General features: G+C 39.7%; 1 protein-coding gene and 1 long non-coding RNA gene across 2 annotated transcripts in view; one reads left to right on the top strand and one right to left on the bottom strand.

The window, feature by feature from the left end:
- Positions 1-23,008, top strand: part of LOC140337086 (G-protein coupled receptor 22-like) — a 115,139-nt gene that overhangs the window by 80,889 nt on the left and 11,242 nt on the right. The window contains exon 2 of the mRNA XM_072420622.1: positions 6,459-6,625. The gene's annotated coding sequence lies outside the window, so the exon portion shown is untranslated. The remainder of the gene's footprint in view (positions 1-6,458; positions 6,626-23,008) is intronic.
- The window catches only part of LOC140337087 (uncharacterized), a 42,453-nt gene continuing 35,526 nt past the window's right edge, over positions 16,082-23,008 (bottom strand). The window contains exon 3 of the long non-coding RNA XR_011921990.1: positions 16,082-16,215. This is a non-coding gene — a long non-coding RNA (uncharacterized lncRNA). The remainder of the gene's footprint in view (positions 16,216-23,008) is intronic.

Here is a 23,008-nt window from a genome sequence, read left to right as displayed (position 1 = left end):
CTTTAGGGTGGCAACGCCTTGTCCCTATCTTCCCAGTTGTTCTGCTGCGTTGCCACTCTGCCACATATAAACAAATGTGAACAACCGCCCTATAAAAAGGACCGGTCTGGTAGTGCGGCCCGTCCCCCCGGCAATGACAAGGTTACATGTAGGCCAGTGTGAGTAGAATTAATCTGGAGCTTTTAAAAAGCCAGAACTCGCATTAATCAGCGCCTTTCCACAAACCTAATCATGGCAATTCTTGCATAATTTATCCACCCAACACCGGCAGAAACAAAAGGCCACCGCTTAGCATCCAGTGTGTTAAACGACTAAATCAGCCGCTCCAGCCGGCCACTGACCTTGGCTCCGCCAAGCCGACGTTCGGAAACAAATTAATGAACACGGCCTGGTGGAAGCGGGCCGAGGTGTAATTAGTGTGCAATGAATTATGGGTGGGAGCTGGGACAGACTCCCTTCTATGTGCATGGATGAGTACACTGCGCTCCCTCTTTATTAATGGCTGCAAATTACTTTTTTGCTCATTAGAACTGCTTTTGTGAGGATTTAGCAGAATGCGTGCTGGAGATTTTTGGGGCTTTTTTATTCCAAACAATGCCCAATACTTTCATGATGCTCTTGGTTTTAATGCACATCCAAGTATATGGGTACATTTTGGATTGGCAGTCTCTGTTTTGGAGAGCAAGCCCTTATTTCTTTTTTGCACTCTTTGCAGTGCTTTTTGCAATCAGATTGGAACTTCTGCTGGTCAATATTTTTGCAAACCAATGTAGACTCTCAAGGAGGTTGGCAGGATAAACATCAGCTTGGTTGATAAGAAAAGTTACCCACTGTGTACCCTATAGTGCCGTGGTCAGCTCTGGTCGCTGCCACAGCTGTGGGCCATGTCCCTTGTACGGATCGCAGGCTCAGGGAATTGGGCGAGAAAGTTTCTTCCCTTTTGAGTGACACAAGGCTCCTGTAAATGAAGTGGTCCCTGGGTCTGAAAAGGTTGGCGACCACTGCTATAGAGGACCCACATTGTAGGATTCAGCAACTGCCAGTGCTAACCCGGTTCTATAATATACAGCTTGCCTGGTGTTCCCGATTATTTGCCTTTTAATATTTTCTGAATCTCAGGGGAGGATGCAGCTCAGACATTCAGCTCCTTTACGTCACTTGATTATCTACATGCGTGTTTCCTGTGTGTGACTGACACTGCTGAAATTAGATTGGCTTTGCATCCAGGTAATCAGCATTTCAGCAATGGCAGTTTATATAAACTCTCCATACAGGTTCTCTTTAACAGCTGACTCCCAGCAGATATTTACCCATGTACATTGATGCTCTTGGTCTTACCCACACAAGTATTACCATGCACTATTTCTGGTGTAGATATGCAAGTTTGAATGGGCTACCAGTGCCAATTTGTGTGCTCCTTTCATGCATTGGGATTTCATTCAAGATGAACAACATCTTCATGGCATATAAATATAGCACAATGGTGTAAATGGACCCAATTGTTCTCCTTGTTGATATTAAATCTGCCTCCCAGCTCAGATTTTGCACAGATGTATTGGCTACTCTTCTTTGCTTATTTTGATCTCACTGCAGACTGTAAGCTTCCCGCAATGTGCATTGGAAGCTGCAGCAAATCAGACAAAACCCGCCCTATTTTCTATCTGGAGGACATCCAGCATCATCTACCCAATCCCTCCCCTGCCTGATTGTCCCTGGCCCCACCCATTTCATTCATTGGATTTCAATTCTTTTAATCATGAAGGTTCAGCATTGCTTATGAACATTACCCAGGGTGGTCTGCATGTAAATGTAAAGCCCACTCCTCCAAGACCAATAAAGGCATTTAGAAATTTCCATAACTTCTCCCACAAGTCAGCGCACTGCATGCATTGGAGCTGTACAGAGGCTATGTATTGCATCTTGTTGGCTCTTCCTACCAGCCATGATCTGCATGAATTCAGGGTGAATCTAAAGTCAGATATGCAATGCAAAAACATTTTATTTTGGAATTTTGTTGTTGGGAGAGTAAAGAAAAACCAGCCAAGAAAAATACAAGCGGATTAAACTTCATCCACAGGACCATAAAGCAAGGGCCACAGTGGCCTCCTAAAAATATAACAAATATTGTTCATTAGCCATAAACCTCCATCAAAATGCTGAAACATAAATCATAAGACTGCCTGGCAGAACGGTTGTGCACAAGCCTGTCAAGCAAACGATTGCCGATGTCTTTTCTCTAACTTCATAAAACGACAGCTATATAAAAATTCGAATCTGAGTGGAAAAGAAAGCAAAAGTGAAACCAATTTAAAGAAATAAAATCTTCTTTTCTGCTAGCCCAGCTGGAGTCGGCCAATGTCCAATTGGAGTATGTCTTGTCACAGCGGTCTTCCTTTACTTAGCTACGTTAGGACTGGGGGGAGAGCTGCGGTTGCCATGGATATGCGCCAGACCTGTCAGTCGCATATTTTGTCATGCCGCTTCAAGTGTGCGGTATGGGAAGAGGTGATTAGAATGTTCAATACGTGGCCCCAAAAAACAGGCAGTGCTGACACCAAATTATTTCATGTCATGGGGTGTATTATCTGTCCGGAATATTTTAATATTGTCCGGAATATTGGCTATGGCAAGGATTCACTATTTCCAGACAAGATAATCGTCTATATTAAAGATGGCGCACACCTAAATACTAGCTTCATTTTTTAAGTAAATGCGCTTGCAATAGGATGCAACCTTCACTGCATGGGTCCATGTATCTGTGTGGTGCAGCACTGCAATGCCTGCTAGTAATGATAACAAACATTTATGTGATTCCATGGAAATGGCTCTCCAAGACTGGAAGAGATAGACTATCATGGGAGAACCTGAGTGATCCAACAAACCTGGAGTGGGTTTCTTAAAAATAATTGGCTCTTAGTTGGCAAATCCTTGACCAGATTTATTCCAGTGTTGCTGCATCCCCAAGGTTCACCCATAATAGTCTATCTTCTCCAGTCTTGAAGAACTTTAATAAATCAGTGTCAATCTGCCATTCTCAGGATATAGTGTCTGCCTATCATACCTACCCCTGTCATGCCTACCCCATCCATTCTACACCATACCCCCAGCCTAAACCCACCAGCCACAGGTGGAAACCAATGTTCTGCCCTCCCTGTATTATGCTGTAATGTGCTGCGTTCACCTCTCAGACTGATTAATATGGCGGGATCTGTTAGCAGAAGGGATTATTCACTGGAACACTTTCATTACAGTCTTTATCTTTCTTATATTTTGTTTGTAATTTAATTACCCCGACATCTCTGCCTCTCTTTTTCTCTCTCTCACCGATGCATTGAGCCAAGGCTTGCTCGCAGCATGCTAAAAAATAAAGATTAAATGACTGTATGGGAAGGAATAATTCAATAGAAAACCTAATTGTTAGTACAAGCTTGCATCGTCAGACAAGCGTGTACATAAAAACTCGTAGTGTGTGCACTGAGCTTGTATAGGGATTTACTAATCCTGGTTTTATATCAAAAAGAGCAGAAGGAAGTAAAAGGACTTAGAGGCAGAAAGTAACCAGACTCCGGTTATTGCTTAGAATCGCAAAACATGGGCAGATTTACCTTTACGACCTGGGTCAGACTGGCCAACTTGGAGAGTAAAAAAACCCCAGTGGGCTCCTGTGATATGCCCCCAAATGTTTGTTTTTTTTTGCCATGGGGGTCACTCTTCTTGGTGGCCCCTTTTGCTTTATACAATTGCACCAGTTTACGCTAGTTGTTCTGATTGGCCCACCTTCTCTCTTTCTCTGGCAGGCCCCCTGGTTCCCAGTCTGACCATAGTACCTGAAATCTTTAGCTCTTTATTATTTAAGGGGCACCAAAGATCAAGGCAATAGTGGGTGTCTGAAAAATATCAAAAATGCTTCAAGCAGAACTTTCATTAAAAAAAAATTACATTTACCTTTACTCCTGCAGTGTCCTTGAACCTTCCACAATCATGTTTGATTCAGTCCCGTACTGCCCTGAATCTTTCTTTGTTCTGGTGTAAGGGAACCAGTGGGCACTGCTATCTTCATTCATCTTCTTCCTGCTTCTGCTTACATCACCCAACCTCCAACTGCACAGGCATGAGATCGGGTGACGTTTCCTCTTTTACATTTAAAAAAATGGGCCCATTGCAGGTAAAGCCTGAAGATTTCTGATATGTCCATGGATATCCCAGGAGCATGTGGGTATCCTATTTTGTCTTTACCACCACAGCATTAAAAGTAAAAAAAGTGGTGACAGGTATACTTTTTTTATATAATTATAGTAGTTAGTACACTTTTATATATTTAGACTCCAGATATCAACTTCTTTAACAAATAAAGGAAAAATACAAGAACACGTCTATCTTTCTGTACATCAATTTCTATATTCCCCATGCTTGTTAAGGGCCCTGAAAGAATAGGGAAGTTGGGAGGAAGGGAAGGAAGGGGGTCAGACAGACTGGGTGCTATTATTTATTAATATTATTATTGTTGTGAATAGTAAACTGTATTATTATAGCACCAACATATTACACAGTGCTGTCAAATAAATAGGGGATTGGCACTAATACAACCACTGCCATCCTCATTGCTCTCACATTGCTACGATTGCCTGTTTGTTCCCCTTGTATTGTTACATTTTTGGTCATTTGTTACTTGTGTTTCTTCATTTTTGTCTTGGTTCCAACCACTTAGATGTCCACATTTATTTAAATACTCTTAAGAGATGTAAAGCTACAATTTGATTGGCTGCAGTGTGTAACCTCTTTGTATTAAATCCTAACTCAAAAGGGAGAATTGAATGCCATCAATCAGACTGCTTCGTTCAGAGACTCCCGGGATCCCCGTTCATTACTTTTGCTAATTACGATTCAATACACATCAAACACACTGCATCATCTTGGCAGCTTGCAAAGAAGTTCCTGCACCACAAATAATATTTATAGTTTTACAGAAGTTTGCTGAGTAGTTATTTATTCATTCATTATACCTATGTTTTATATCTGTGCTGATAACTTTTGTTATTTTTGCTTTTTATATTATTTCCCAATTTGCACATATATTTATTGAAGTTAATATAATCCCTTACATTTCAAACAAGTATATTAGGCCACACTGGTGGGCAGTGGGAAGAATGCCTCTTACATTGCTGGCCATTGGGAAGAATGTCACCCTTACAGATAGCCAAAAACATCATTGGTGTCACTTAGACTGACCTAAGAGATATACAAATTACTCATTGCTCAGGGAAACCCCAGCAACCTCTGGAGGAATCCTGGTTGAGAAACACTGCCCGAACGAACGTGATTGTCTCGGGTCGAAATGTAGCATGTGTACAGCAGTCTCCCAACACTGCCTGGCAATCTGCTGTGGCAAACCACTAAATCACAGACCGGGGGACAACCATTGTATTTTCCTATAGCGGAGGTGCTGGTCATCCCACCTCCTCTCTACATAGAATTTAACAGTACCCTTTGTACAACACATGTTCATTCTCACGTCTCCGGAAATCATCACAGAAGATCAGAGATAAAATTTTTCACCTTCAGCTTTACTCCGACTCTTCCTGGTATAGAGTGACAATACTAATTTATTCCTGCATTGTTACACTGACACATGGATTATTACTACTATTATTATTATAATAATATTAATAATAATAATAATATTAAACAGTATTCATATAGCATCAACATATTACGCAGTGCTGTACATTAAATAGGGGTTGCAAATGACAGACTGATACAGACAATGACACAGGAGGATGAGAGGACCCTGCCCATAAGAGCTTACAATCTAAGACGTGGGGGAAGTATCACACAATAGGACCCATGCAGACCACAAATGGACCTTTTAGAAAACCCAGATATGGTTCACTGATGTCACCAGTAGAAAACACCCAGAGAAATGCCAATCAGACATTAATGGGTTGCATGTTGGCAGAATGTGGCTGCCAGGTGTCCACAGATGGGGTTAAAACCTCTGGCCTCCATCTTTCTCATTGAAACACAGTTAAATGTTTCTGGTTGTCCCCAGGGCAGGAAATGAGGGGACAATCTCCCCAATAAGAATAAGCCATCATGTTTAAATAAAAATGGTTCTGATTCACACTTGGAAATGATGGACAATGTTGGCATTGAAGCTGAGCTTTAAGCCTGGCTGAAGACATAAGCCCCAAGCAAGCTTTTCAATTTTTCAATATTGATTGAGATATATGTAAAAGGAAAAAAGAAACATTCCACACCGAGCTGTTCCCTTCACATGTGGTGATACAAGCTTGTGTCCTTACGGAGCTGGAACAGGTTTCATAAATATTAGATGCAGCTAATTATTCCAGCTACGCCATGTAAATATCACAAACACAATACAGTTTGCTGAAAGCACAAATGAGCAGAGTTTGCCAACCATCCGGTGTCTCTTAACACAACATTTTCTGTTTTTGCAGGCGGGCAAGTTGATTGGCTGTCCTAGGTCTGTCCCATGTCTCCATTGCTGGATGATGGGTGTCAGAAGGCGAAGTGCCCTCCATGTCTAATGCACATACACAACCAACCCAGCTTCCTCCTCTCCAGAATCTGCTCACCATTCATCTGAATGTGTCTGAACCTTCAGGTAGGTCCACAGAATATTTTCCTAGTTGGGGACAAGTTTGGTGCATCAATTAAAATTTGGCACAAATGGCAAAAATTTTTGGCACAATAGGTCAATGATTTTGGTGGCTTTGAAAAAGTGCTATTGGCTTTACATGGCATTCTGGGCTGGCTTCTTTTAACTATTTTTTTTAAAGTGTTGATATATATATATTTTTTTAATATTCTTTTTTATGTATATGTATTTGTGTAGAGTTTCATGCGTATGCATGTCTTTGCAAAACTAAAAATCCGACTATGATAAGTGCAAAGCTCTTCTTCTGGAAAGTGATTCTTCTTGTCCATGGAGTTAGTAGTACACATTTCTTTGGACTTTGCTTCTTTTTTTAAAGGGTGACAACTCTGTATGCAGCCTTTCCTATTCCCCACAGTGTTGTCAACCTTTACTCAAGGCTGCCACTGGTCACTTTCACATGGCTGTGTCATGGTCAGTCCTGCCTCTCCTTCCTGATGGATGACATTAGGTGCCCGTACATATTGCAAAAAAACTGCCTGATAACATCAAAGAAGAGAAAAGAACTTGATGGCACAATACAACATCCATAAACTGTATTTTCGTATGAAACATTACATAAATACCTGGTGATTCAGCCATTGAGCTCCTGGATCCAGCACCATTTCTATCTTCCATTTGTGCTTCTGCCTTATCGTCCAATTACATTCGCTTCTATTGGGGACAACAAATGGCCATGTCAACATTTATTGCATGTTTTGCTGTTGTCACCATCACCTTGTTCAATAACATGCAATCGGTGCTGCATAAGGTTTGGGAAGTGGTTGCAAAGTTGCTGCAACTGGTCTCAGATTCAAAAAAAGGAAGAAAAAATAAAAAAACAATCTTTTCAAGAAGAAAAGAAACAATGAAATCTTTATAGCATGCAGTGTTTCAACAAACTACAAAGCAATTTCAGTCCCGGAGAGCTTTTTGTAAGAATGAAGGTAAAGCTCAAGCTTTAACACTAACATCTGGGTAAAATCTAAAAAGATAAATGTGTAAACCATTTTTTTCCCCAGTAATGACATAAAACATAAAAAATGCCTCTGACATTCACCTGGAAGTGGCAGTTAGGGAGTTAAACGCCTCCTCTGTCCTAGTGATAGGACGGTCCCGCTTGGATTTACGGCTTTATAATCGTTCAGTTTTCTTCCTTTTATCTTTACATGAAAGCTGGCGGAGTCCCCGGTGATGTTATAAAAGAAATGCGTTTTACTGATTGCCAGTTTCTGCAGAAAACTCCCCCTCTCCTCCAAGTGCTAGAGATGGGGGTAAATGTTCCGTGTGCAGCATTCTAAAGGGGCAATAGTCATTCTCTTCATACTAATAATGACGGTTATTTTTCATTATAATCTGTTAGGATTGCAATCTTTTTTTTTAAAATAAGTCCCAAGGACCCTAAATGTGATCATCATCACCTAGGCCCTGAATACAAAAATGTAGCAATAAAGCTAAAAAAAAATATTCACCTTTAATCTCAACTAGACAAAAGTTATAAACCTGGGACTTTTTACAGCATCTTTCCATTTTATTTTTGACTACATACACTTCAGCAAAGGCTGCATGCTATTTCATTGGATGAGTATCCTGATACTGACAATAGTAGACTATATCTGCATATATACTCAAGTACAAACTAAAAATTTCTTTACTCCTAAAAATGCAATTAGAAAAAGAAACTTGATTTATATTTGGGTCACACCAGTAGATGGCACTATGTCCTTAAGTGCTGTCTGAGACAAGAGACATAAGTCTGTTATACATCTTACAAAAGGACATAGCATTATCCACTGGTGACAAAAAAAAATGCACAAAAGCCCATTTACATGCAAGTGACCCCTCATACCCAACTGAAAAGTACAAAATATTTTATCCTGTAAAAGAGGAAAAGATATATAGTGTACGCCTATGTAACTTTTCATAAATGTTTAAAATTAAACACACAACTGCTGTATTTATTCCCTGTAATTTTATTGGTCTTAGTATTGATTACTATTTCAAATGTTAACAGGCACAGCTGTATTTGGAGCCTTAAATTTATACTCAAGTCAAAACAGTTCTCTGTATTTTCAGGTAAAAATAAGTACCTTTGTTTGTATTTGGATCGGTTTATATTCGAGTATTTATGGTAATATGTGTTGACCTAATTCCATCAGGATAACAATGCAGGAGCACATGTAGGAGACATAATGTCACTTTTATTAGAAAGTACTTGAACAAGAACCTTCATAGTAGGATCGACAGGCATTAAATAAAAGCTACAGATTTAAAAATACTGCAAATGACTTCTTTAAAATGACATCTTAAAGCTTATATGACATTTTAGTGATGGAGTTTACATTTACTTTATAAACCTTTCTATACCATGCCCTGTTCAGAAGACACAGTGTGACGCAGGAAAATTACAGGAGCTGAAAACAGTACAGAAGTTAGTAAATAGTACCAAATCCCTCCAGGTTACTCCGTTTCAATGCCGGTGATTCTTAGTACAGAGATCCCGCTGAGCAGAAGAGAAGCTTCCACACTAAACTGACAGGTTCACTTTTACCCCCCTCCCATCACACTGCACAGTCTGCCAAACATTCAGAGAGATAAATGTAGCCAGGTCTTTGTGAGATACTCCTTTTTTTTTTGCTTACACTGCATGGTGAATGCCTTATGGATTGTAGAATATTTCTTCATTAGTGTGTTTGCAGAAGAGGGGTTTTACTGACAAAAGAGAATGGTGGATAGTTTATCTGGCTTGACAGCAGAAATTCAAAGCATAGTTGCACAATGCTCGGGGCAGGTGATGTCACAGCATAACAATTAAACTGCATCCTCAGCAATGTTATCTGTAGTAAATATCTGTAATAAAGGAAGGGTTTCACTGTCAAAGTAAAAGGAGAATGGTTGATAGTTTCTTTGATGTCAAAAATACTGTGGATGACATGGTTGATTTTTACTCGGGGGTGGGATAGGTGAAGACACAGGAACTCACATTACTGCATCCTCAGCAATATTATCTGTAATTTATTCTCTGCATTTATCTTTAAGATGCTACATCTGATCATAATGCAGGGAAGAAGAAGTAATTTTTAACAATGTAAAAGTGGAACTCCTGATAGTATCTGTGGCTTGATATCAAAAATACTGTGGATGACATGATTGATTTCTACTCAGGGGTGGGGCAGGTGACTAATTTGCATAACTGCATCCTCAGCATTGCTATCTGTATTTATTCGCTGCAATGATCTGCAAGATGCCACATCTGACTATGATGCAGGGACGGAGTTTATTTGACAATCTGAGTGGAGAATAGCTAAAACTTTGGCATGATATAAAAAACAATGTGGATGATATGGTTGATATTTACTCAGGGGCGGAGCAGACACCTCACATAACCGCATCTTTAGGATTATTATCTGTATTAAATTGCCGCACTGATATGTGAGGTGCTGTCCCTGATGTAAATAAGAGGGGCAGTGATGTTATTAAGAAAAAATAGCATCATGGGCAATTTCATCCTGACTTTTCCCAAAATTTTTTCGACTGTCCTTTGCGAGCTAATAAAATCCTCCGCCATGCTATAATATTTTGTTCTTCCTGCTCAGGGAAAATTGAGGGCCACAACATGGGTTCAGCTCAGGCCCAGATTCTGCAAATATGGAGCTGAAGATGTGCCCAAGGGCTCAACAAAAGCATTCTCCAGTACAGCCAGGAAGTGCCAGCCACCCAGCACAAGCTGAAGCACATACAGTGAGCTGGATACTTTCAATGTTAAGGCAAAATCTGCATATAAATGTAGACATATCAAAAAGATAGATAGATAGATAGATAGATAGATAGATAGATAGATAGATAGATATTAGATAGATAGCTAGATAGATAGATAGATAGTAGATAGATGGATAGATAGATAGATAGATAGATAGATATATAGATAGATAGATAGATAGATAGATAGATAATAGAGAGATAGATAGATAGATAGATAGATAGATATTAGATGATAGATATATAGATAGATAGATAGATAGATAGATAGATAGATAGATAATAGAGAGATAGATAGATAGATAGATAATAGAGAGATAGATAGATAGATAGATAGATATTAGATGATAGATATATAGATAGATGGATAGATAGATAGATAGATAGATAGATAGATAGATAGATAGATAGATTATTAGATAGATAGATACATAGAACGATAGATAGATAGATAGATAGATAGATAGATAGATAGATAGATAGATAGATAGATAGAAAATATGCCAAGGGCTGCCAATACAAAGTACATTGAACCCTAATGAGCAACAGGAATCCACTTTGCTAAAAGTAGGCAAGTACAAGATTGGTTTCAGATGGCTAAACACCGCTAATTGTAATGCTTTCTGCCAATGGTGCCCATACTGCGGTGTGAATGTGAACCCTCTATGCCTGTATCCAGCCCTTAGAACGCCATTGCTTCCATTGACAACAACAATGGAGCCCAATTCATCCAACTTAACAGGGTAATAATTGCTCCTACTTTTACCAATAATGGGGCACTATTTTTTAATTGCCATCAACAATAGGGTCCAATCCTGGCACTGATAAAAAAGGGCATTATTCCTCCTCCCCCTGACCATAGGTGATTGGTTCTTCTACATCTAGTAGCTGCCAAATCTAAATCATTGTTGACACTCACTCACCACTGACACCATGAAAATTACGCATCCCATTGGCTATGGTCTGGCCCCCTTAATTCTAAAGGAGACTGATCTAGGTCCTTTGTTTGAAGACCCCAATTATATACAGTGAACCTCAAAGGGTTTCATGGTAATACTTGGTGTAGTTAGGCCTTTTTCTGTGCGGTTATCTGCATTCAACTTTCCCTATTTAATTATTATGTGTTTTTTGTAAAGCCAGCATTTGACAACCACTTTGTTTTGCAGTTGAATGTAGTTGAGGTTGCGGTGCAGTTTTTCCTTAATAGAAGAAAATGCAACTACGTGGCCAGAAGTAACCTGTCTCTTTCGGGAACCTTACCGTGATCCACTGCAGCCACATGCAAACGAATATACAAAATGATTCCAACCACTCCCATTCAGTTTAACGGAAGCAGTTGGGTGTGCAGTTGATCTTGGATGCAGCTTTATTATATTTATTATATCATTTTTACTATATCCAGTCCTATAAAACTGTTGTATAAACAATATAAAATGAACTTCCCCAGTAAGGTCATCATCGTACAGCACCTTGCCAGCATATATGTGCATGTTATGTGCTATGGTTTGTGTTTATGCATGCAACAATACACAGAGATGCAAACGGTGTAACTCACCAAACCCAAGTGCATCTCTTTCCTTTTGAATGCCAGAGAAATTTAGGTCAGCCCTAATCCAGGCTTAAAATCAGAAGCATAAATTGTTTCTTAGCAGAGATATAGGAAGTGTACAATATGCACCAAGGAGCTTGTGCATTGCCCTTGGCTATTCATCAAATGCTCATCTTTCATTTTTGATAAGAAAGATGTGCAAAGAAATACGTGTATCCTATATGTATTCCTATGGCTCTTTCCATGAACTTGGAGGAGAATATACTGCAGAACGGCTTATGGTTTCAAAAGATATTTTCGTAAAATTGTTGTTTTTTTGACTGCAGAAAAAAAATAAAAGCTCTGTATTTTTTTCTGGGGAGGTTACATTAAAGATGAATCTATAATAATATAGTAAGGTGAACTTCAAATGCATTAAACATCACATCAATTAGTGCCAATATGTATGAGTAATTATAAAAAAAGTCAGTTTTTAAACATGGCTAGCATTATTATCCGCTTACTTTTTCATCCAAGGGTCCTGTAAATACATTGCACAGCAGCACTCAGGATGAGAAGTGAATGGCAGCCCCAAGAGCCAATTGGAATGTGCTGCTGTGCATATGTGCTGATAGAAGGAAACAGAAGAGTGAGGAGAGGATGACTTACTGTGTTACTACTCCTTCCTCATCCAATCAAAAGGTTGGGTTGTATTCTAGTACAATTTGTGGTTGTGCTGAAGCTGCGGGATTTGGTTGTGCTCTCCAGCACCATTGCCTGGATCATGAACATATTTTACTCTTTTGGTTCAAAAAACATTTCCTATATTTGTATTAAAAATGCTTTAGTTCTCAAGGAGAAAAAATATATGGGATCATGAACTCTTATTTGTAAAAAGTTAGGATTTTCTGATTTTTATAATCTTGTAAATTTATCCAAAAGGGCAAAGAGCAAGTTCAATTATGAAGGTCACAGAACCCTGAGGTTACATGCGATATTCTTAATCTAGTGCAGGGTTAAAAATATTTAAATAACATAGAACAAAAAAGCATTTCAGTCCTATTAACTAGTTCATGACCCGGTGTAAATTTGGATGCACCGCCCAACCTGAAAAGAATTTGGATACAGCGGTTAACCTGTAAATAAGTCAGCTTGATTGGCTGTTATGGTGATCACGTTATCTGAAACCATTCTGATTGGTTCATGTGGACTACTTCAATGTCAGTTTAAAAATGGAAGCGTTCTCCGTGCCACACTATATTCTGGACATCAAGGTGTTAAAATCCAGTTATTCAGGAAGTATTTGCCAAGGTTGCAACATTTGCCAGGTAGTAAATATTTATGATCAACAAATCTGGAAAAACAAATAAACTAAAAATGCAAGGGCTTATATTTCAGTGATCCTTGTCGGCATGTGTCAGGTACGAGTAGATTGATGACAGTAATCCTGAGTGGCAAACAGCAGCCTTAGTGCCAGATGGTCAGTCTGTGTTAGCAATAAATGTGTTGAGGGCGGCCGCTCCTCTTGCCCTCTTCTGCCGTTTGCTTTGTATAGACAAGATACCTTTTTATAATATTTTATAATATAAGATACCTTTTTATATATTTATAATATAAAGTCAACATATGCAGGGCAAGCCTGCGCCAATGTTGTTCGGAACACTGTGACATGTTGCCCTGGTCAGAATACACAATAATTGGTGTACATAAAGGTCAGGTTTTTCTCATGTACTTTTGTATTTTTGCTCTGGGAGCAGTTCTGTAAAAACCCTACCAAATATATGCCAGTAAAGCCATGAGGCCAAACCGGGATTTTCTGTACTACCGATAAACAAGTATCACTGGTTGTCTTTAAAGTCCTATATACAGTACTTACCTTTTCAAACTATGCATTGCTAAATTGCAGCAAATTATTGAATACCTGCTCTCCTGCTGCATGCTGTGGTTGGTGCAACATGGCGGTTACTTAAAAGAAAGTCAAACTCCCACACAGGTGATACTTACTTCTAAAATGCTTCAGTGCATAAAGTTAAAGATGCCTTGTGTAACCTCCATATCTGCAGAAGCTGGGCCTGAGCTGAACCTATGTTGTGGCCCTCAATTTTCCTCGGTTGGAGGTTACACCAAGCTAACGACCCATACTTTGTCACAGCTTTTATGCCTGGCTATTGGCCACTATCTCTGGAGGAAGGGTAGAGAGAAACATGGTCTCCCCAAACCTAAAAATGCCTAGTGGGTAATTGAAAGCAGTCCAGGAAAAGTTCCAGCTCACTATAAGAGCCTCCCCTACATAAACTGGAACTTTTAGTAACTCTTCAACATTTCATTAACTTTGCATTAAGTGCAAAGGGCAGTGCCAACGTGCGCTGACTCTGAACTAACCAATCCAATCTTCTCTTTTATTTATGCAGTGAGACCAAAACACTGAAGGACAATTTTGATTGATTACTACATTTAACACACTTTTTTGCATTAATAGGGCACTTACCAGTTCTGATGCCCTTCACCCCTTATACTAAAAGTTGCCGGTTCTGTTTCATCTTCATCTCTTAATCTGGCTTTTTCAACAGTGAGATCAGATGCCCAGAGAACTGAGGGGGGAACATGCTTCAAGTGAGCATAACCAGCTGGCGGCAAGTATGATTAGTCACCCACCAATTGGAGGGGAGGAGGACGATGTACCCAGTCTGGCACAACTGGCAGCAATGTACTTGAATCATAGATCACACACCCGGCACACATTAAAAGGGAATGATATTAACCCTAACAGGACAGAAAGTCATCACTGCCACCGACTTAGAGTAACGGTTAACCCTGGCAGGAGGGTGACTGCTTTTCCGCTATGCCAACCCCAGCTGCAAGTGAACAGCACTGAAATATAGGTCATGCAATCACTGCAGCCTCCAAGCTGTTGAACATTTTGCATTCTCAAGAGCGATTTAGGACATTGGACACATCTATTTTTGCTTGACTAGGTTTGCATGTCCTTAAACTCCCACTCCTTTCCTTGTCCTGATTTATAATCTACAAAACAAACAAAAATATAATAAAGAACTGTAAACTATAAAACAAAATGAGCACAAAAAGAAGTTGGGAGCACCAATTGCAGCATTCTTATTTTATTTTATTATTTCAGTGTGGAAAGGTGTTTGTTGGGTTTTTCCACCCCAGGTAGTGGGAAGGTGCCAAAACCCAAACGTGTACAGCTTTTACAATCTGCCCAAGCTTGGGTCCTGCCACCCAATGGTGTATTAGACTAAAAAACAATGGTATTGATCAGATGACTATTATTGATGAGATGAATTTTAATCCAATGTGATGAAGATTTAATTAGGAACAAGCTTTGCACAATTGTAAAAAATCCATGACATCCATGTGCCGTGTCCAAAGACTTGTTTAACTTTGTGGAACCCTAGAAATAACTTTCAGGTCTTAGGGAACCCCTGCTTTATTTACTATGTTCACAACTCACAGTACATTGGCAAGGTGGTCATGGCAAGAATGTCTCTTACATTGCAGTACGTTGGGAAGAATGTCACCCTTACAGATAGCCAAAGAGATCACTGGTGTCACCTAACCTGACCTGAGAGACATGAATGGCTCTTTGCCTACGGACCCCCTAACAACCTCTGGAGGAACCCTTGTTGAGAAACCATGCACTAGAGGAACCCCAGGAGAAATACTAGTCCAAAGCAATAGGTACACTTGAATGCTCCCCTGCACTCCTGCCTGCTTTTTTCATTTGTTCCTCATCCCCACTGCTTTCTTCTGAAAGTAAATTTAATTTAATTTATTGAGATAATAAATCTTTATCAAATCTTCTACCATCTATGGGCAGCCTAAAGATGATGAAGAATGATAGAGAATGACTTTAACATACCCTCATAGCTAGGCATGTGATATTGTTATTTTTATCTCTGATATATTTCCATTTTTGGGGATAATTTAAACAACCATGATAAATCTTTTTCACAGATTATAAAAAACAGAAAGCTATTAAAAAAAAAATGAAAGCGACAGCATACAAACGCCAAACAAACAAAAAATTTGAAACAAAATCTTAAATAAAGCCAGGGATGGCAAAATCAGACAACTTATCTGCAACATTTATTAGAAAAATATTCTTATGAAATCGACATATTTACTGCAGATTACTGGAAAACAGTTGGAACTGTTGGGAATGTCCTGGGGGATCGCTCCACACGGGAAGGTGCCTACCTAATCTCTCCAGAGAAAGCAGCTTAGCACAGAGTGGAAAATATTACCTCATATCCTAAAGGAGAGAAAATGATGATAGGTGAAAACAGTGTCTGGCTGAGCATCATAAACAGACGTTTATGCCATGTCCTGTAAGTGCATAGTGATGTGTATAAAGTTTATGTATAACTTTATTTTATGTATATATATATATATATATATATATATATTGTATATGAAAAACACATTCCTGTTTACCACAGCCAGTAGATGGAGCTCTAAGGTAGTTACATTTTACTGTTACGCTAAGAGATTTGAATTACAAATACACATCTTATAGAGGAACACACTCCTATCCTGCCCTGCATATTTGCCCCTGTCTGGATTCTCAGTTAGACTTTGATTGACTTAAAAGTGATTAGTCGGTGCTGGGCTTTCTTTTTAGCAGAATTGATGTTATGGAAGCACCCATTAAGACTTATGCATTGAGGTAACCCACCTGTTCTACTGCATTTATTGTAAATGTTGCACCAATGCGCTCTATGTTGGCAGTGAGGAGCAACGGTACACCACAGTGAACATACTAAGGTGGGTTGTTGCCCGCTTTGTACATCCATTGAAGTGTGTTAGCAGCCCTTTGGTAATGAATGTGCTTTCTTAAAGCAAATTGTATTAACACATAACATCATATTTCAACACTCAAGATAAAACTGAATGAACACTAGGAAGTCCATTTTTAAAACAGAGAATCTAATATTCAATGAAACATTTCCCTATGGAGAATTGGTGACTGACAGTGAAACACATGGACCTGGAGGATTTTTCACCAGAGAATGTTTCAGTGAATGTCAGATTCACGGCTCTATAGAACCCCTAAGAGTTAATAAATTAGGATTTTATATGAATAATGTGAACATTATATGGAATATCAGTGAATTCATTTAAATGAAATACAACAAAAGCTTTGTATATGTCATGCACAAGACTAAAGTAAACAAAAGGTCTTTATATATTCTTACTGAGCCAAATTCCTCCTTCTCACATGCTCCCCTTCCTAGACACTGCAGACCACAGTGGGAGGGGTTCAGTAACACAGGCGGTGTAGCCAATCTAGAAATCAGCGGGAAGGAATGGGTGTGGCCAGGTAGTGATTAACAACCTACAGGCTACAATGCTCATAGTCACACCGCCTGCAACATCCTGGTGCAACCAGACAGAGCCTACATGCTCCTTTGCATTCAGAAGCAGTTGTCACATCACTACAGTTAAAGTAGATAGACATAACTGGCAGGATCAACATGTGCTTTTGTGACTTTGCAGGGGGACTAAGAGAAAACTGCAAATGCAGATGAACCTATAAGCAAACCTTTGCAGCGAGAGCTGTATGTGTCTCTATTTTTATACTTCATTCAATGTAACAATGTAGTAACATTCAATTTCCTAATGAATATTAGCCTGATTCTGCACAATCAACAATTTAACTAATTTCCTAATTTACCAACCGGTTCATTCTGGATTTTGATTGTGAAATGAAAAATAACAGTGCCACCTTTTGGCAATCAGTTGGTAGAACATAAAAAGGTCAACTCAAATCTCAGATTTTTCAGTGTATCTAAAGCCATTTTTTTTTTGTGTGGAATTCATGTTTAGTTGTCATTGTTGTCTGTGTCCCCACAGGGGAGATTCACCCTCTGTATTTGTCCTGGTGATCATTATTTCTGCGGGAGAAAGTGATGGGGAAATCAAAATGTTACCTATTGCAGCAACAAGAGGGGGCTATGCCTCACTTTAGAGACATTTCCTGACTTCCTGTTGTGTCTGTGGGACAGGAAGTCAAACTAAATCTTAGCAGCAAAGCACGGAGGCATACGAGCTGCAAAAGTTTGAGCCTTTTATATCTATAATATAATCAGCCATATAAGCTGATTAGCTGTCTCAGAAGCTTCTGATGGAAGCAATAAATACCCCACACATCCGCTTGCTTGTTCCGGACACACTGCCTGTGGGCTGGGGAGCAGCAGCTTCTGATGATGGTTGTTCATCTAGTGACAGGTGCTCTTTAAAAACAGAATTACCATTTTATTTATTCCAGGAGCAGCCAGCCTTGCAGCAGCTTTCTCTTCCCCTGATCTGTAACTGCCTCACCTGAGTCTCTCTCCTCCTCCTTTCATCTAGGATGCCGACAGACATATCCCATTATTACCGAACATGCAATCAGTTATCTCTAGTATGGCAGCCCGCAGGTTGGGCTGTTAGGGAATAGACTGCAGCCGCAAGACGAGGTGTTTAATCCAAAGACATCAATAGCCGCCTTGGCCGCAGCCGTCAGTAAGCGGGCTTGTCATTTCTTCAGCCCCTGGGTAGCGGAATGGCGTAATAGCGGCTGTCAGAGACGATTTTAAGCCATCCAGATCACAGGCTGCAAAAACAGGGAGACAATTTACATATTCCAAGCACAATCTTGGTCTAAATGCACCATCGCTGCAGAAAAATCATCCCGGATGGCGTTAGTAGTTTGTAGCTGTGGGCCTGCGATAAACCTGAAACTTTTGGAATGACTCGCTGGTGGTGCAGCAAACAGATGGCACAAATTTAGTGACATGACCATGGAATACAACACAGGGTACAGTAGAGTGGTAGGCGGTGGGTCCAAGGCAGGGGCGGACATAGGGAGGTACAAATGGGCTGCTGCATGAGGGCCATGGACCCTCCCCAGCTAATATGGGTTCCAACAGGAGCCTTTAGTCAGTTGTGCACAGGGGCCCAATGTTGGCAACGCCCGCCACTGGTCCTGTGTCAACAAAATGCAATGCAATAGTTACAGTTAGTTTGGCCAAAAAGGATCAGAAGGGACTTGTAACCCCCTTCATGACTGGGGGTATTCTGATCATTAGCTTTTATCTGTTTTTCAAAGTTAAACACCAATTATAATTTATCTACATGACCATCTCAAATACCACCCGATGAGCCCGGATCCTTTTTTCAGATTTTTCCGGCTATAGGGCAATGGTGCTCTGTCCCTGTCTCCCATTCTTGCTCCTTCATTGTCACAGTGTCATACAAGACATGCCAACTTCAACACATATTACATTGGTAAAGTCACCATTAGGAAACTTACCCTGAGAAATGCCATGTGCTGTAGCTATGGCTACAAATACTTTCTGGGTGCAAAGAGACTGCTGGAGATCAGATGCACTGAGATCCACCAGGGAAAAGTAAAACAAAAATTTGATCCCAGAATTTTGAGGGATAATGGATCTGTTTTCATTCATTCTTTACTCTTTTAGTAGTTTTCAGGTTCAAATCACAATTCCAGCAGTACAGCAACAAGAGAAGAATAGAGAGGGGCTGGAATGGGCACTGTATGCAGGGGGAATGGATGCAAAGGGACAGTCAGGCTGGAGAGGGAGGACATAGATGATGCTGGATGTCTTCCAGCCAGGACCTGCTGCAGCTTCTAATGCACATTGTGAAAAGCAATATTACTCTGAGAGAGGAGTCCGACAACTGTGCAAGACTGACAGGAAGATCAGTTTTAAAAATAGGTACATTGGAATCATGGTTTTATATGCACCGGAGAGCCACAGAGGGGAGCGATGGAATGAGAAGTTAGCTTGTGATTCCCTCCACTGAGCGCTATGTGTGCGTTCCATCTGGCAGAACTCAAGTTAAATGTCAGAAGTGAAATATGTCATCGTGATGTAATGCAGATTGCTGCGCTCCTCACAGATGTGCTATTCCAACCACTCTAAAAAAAATCCTCGCTGAACAGCAGGCCTCTCGAACTGTCACTTCCAATCGCTTCAGGGAAGAGCTGAGGATTTCTGGAGATCTTTTTCTTAACTTATTTTATTATAATTCTCTGTCTGCTCAGGAGGTGCTGCATACACTCATTTTTCTGCATTTCTCCAGCTGAACCGCTAAAAACACGGATACAACACATCTGTGAATAAATATGATTAGAATTTCATCACACTATATAGCAGTATATATAAGGTGACACTGCAATTTGCCCCTGCAGATCCTCAGGCACAGCTTATGTTAAATAAGCAATCACTGCAGGGACGAGCCATTCATTGCACCATTCATACCCCCAATGGTGAAACATTTTGCAGTACTGGCACTTTGATGTGCAGTAGGCTTTGTTGGATCCGGAGCATAGGGTGCAAGAGATGGCAAGATATATGTATGGTTTCATATAAGAGATTCTGATGTCAGACTTTCCTTTCAATACCAGTCCTTCCATAACATTATGGATTATTATGATTGATACAACTCTCCAAGACTGGAGAAGATAAGACTATCATAGGTGATACTGCAAACCTGGAATTGATTTCTTAAAATAATTTGCTCATATGTTTTTAATCCTGGACCAGGTCCATTCCAGGTTTGCTGGATCACTTTAATAAATCAGACCCTATATGTGCTTATAGCTTATTTTTTACATATTATTTGCCTGTAGAAGCCCTCCTTGTGTTGACAACCAAAAGCCCTTAAAATGAATCTGGGTGCCACCATATTGGATGATGTTGATGTCAGCAGCCCCAGCACATTCAGAGCTGTCACTCAAACCTTTCTCAATCTTGTTACCCCTAAGTAATCATTAAAATTAAGTCCCAGGGACCCCCTGTTGAAAACCTATTTATTGGAGTCAGTGGGAAAAACCTCTTACATTGGTTGCCAGTGGGAACATTGTTCTCCATACAGCAGTGACTACAATTCTATCCTTATAGACAACTTAAAAAAACATTAGTGCCATACAACTGACTTCATCAAATAGTAGTGCTCACAAAATGATTAAGGCACTATCAATGGGTAGTCAATCAGTCATAGCTGGTGGGATTCCTAGTAACCTCTGGAGAAACCCTGGGTGATATGGACCAGCTAGAGCAACATATAAAGTAATTAGACAGTCCTGGAAATGGAGATGATTATGGCGTGCATGAATAGACAAGATAGTCTAGGGCAGCCTTTCTCAGCCTTTTTAACATGAGGGACCCCATGAAAAAATGTTCAGGTCTTCAGGGAACCCCTTTTATAGCTACTATATACACAGTTTACAGTATATTAGTGTGGTGGTCAGTGAGAGGAAATATGGAGAAGGGCTGAAATCTATGTAAGGTGATTCCCTCTATTTGTCATGGTGCCCATTGAAACTGAGAGGCAGAAAGTGAGAGGAAGTTCAACATTTTTTTTAACAGGGTGGGTTTCCTGTTGATGACAACACTGGAGCATGTAAATGGCCACTTGCAGTCTCCATTCAGTAAGTCAAAGGATGACAACAACATTATGGAGATAGTAAAAGCATGTTGTCACCCTATAACAGAAAGTGTCTGAACAAGAACCCCCAGAATCAATATTTTAATTAAAATTACAAATTTAAAAATGTTACTTTTTAAATGGCAATACATCCTAAAGCATATCCAAAATTTTAATATTTGGGTTTACAAAACGTACAGTAAAACAAACTCTTATTGACAATATTTTCTAAGATTGTTGTAATTGTGTAAAATATATTAGCCTGCATCCTACACAGTGCTGACATTACCCTGCATGGATAAATGACTGAATTGGTCAATGAATGATACTAGTAACGTTCAATATCACCAAAGAGCATCACATGACCCCTCGGATCCAGGCAGATGCCCCCTCATCTCCTGAGTCAGCAGAGAAAATCAATGTTATTGAAATGAGTTCAGCCTCTCTATGTGTCGGTTAACCTGGGGTCACTGGTAAGATATTAATCTAGTGTGGTCCCTATTGTAAACCTCAGGGACAGCATCAGTACTGCAAAATATATTCCAGCTTTATATGTATAGAAAACACTTTCACCGCCGAGTCTACATGTTTAATAATTTGTGTATAGCTGGATCAGACAGGAAAGGGTTAAAACGTGTCTCCACTTTCACTTTGCAAAAATCCTTCCTATTACATCTCCAGAACCGAAAATAATGAGAAATTTACCCAATGGAGCACAAACAGCAAACACTAAACTAACAGAGATTCCATATTTTATCCACAACTAAAAAAAATAAGTATTTAGGGCCTCATCAACACTGGATGCAAAGCCCTGTCTGCATTGAACCCATATTTTAACACCCCCTGAACTTAAAAAAAAAAAAAAAATACATTTTATGCATTTATTTAAATTTTTTTTATTTTTGGTTAGTCCATGTGACACCACAGGACCTCTTTATTTACCTCCTCTGGTAGTACCATATCATAATGTTGCAGCAAGCAGCACCACATAATGGTGTGTCAATGCACTCCAATGAATTATCCTAAAGGATCAGAATGGGGTGGGTCTCTGACGCCCTGGGCTCCCAGGAAGTCAAAGAATGCTGGGTGTCAGGCATAGAGCTGTTCTGTGATTTTTTTAATGAACAGCACTGGGGTGGGTGGGGTGAATATTTTATTTTATAGGTGATTAATGACTAATGTGTTTATTATTTAGGCTTAAAGGCTGTTCTTTATTAAATTGTTACAATTGTAGAAATCATCTGGGGTTCTGGGCACATTTTCTTCTCTAAACATACAATCTATTAAGAAAAAAACAAACTCAGGTTGGATATACAGAACCTACTAAGAGGCATTCCTCTAAATAATTTCTGGCTACATAGGTTACTCAATTAGCTCAATTGCATTGAAAAGAACAATTTTTGCAAATGTGCAAATTGTGCGACAGATTACTACAAGATACTCCTGCTGTAACACATATGTAACCATCTCCATAAGGAGCCATATATCTCATCCATTGGGATACCCCTGCTTGCAATTCATTTTCATCAAATTTGGGTGCTGCAAAAATCTCCTGAATGGTACTAAGATAGGGAGGTGATTGCCAGCAAGTAGTTAAATCTCAGCAGCAA

The sequence above is a fragment of the Pyxicephalus adspersus genome, chromosome 8 (genome assembly GCF_032062135.1).
Source record: "Pyxicephalus adspersus chromosome 8, UCB_Pads_2.0, whole genome shotgun sequence".
NCBI lineage: Eukaryota > Metazoa > Chordata > Amphibia > Anura > Pyxicephalidae > Pyxicephalus > Pyxicephalus adspersus.
The sequence above is the reverse complement of the archived record's forward strand: the minus strand, read 5'-3'. Positions and strand labels throughout refer to the sequence as shown.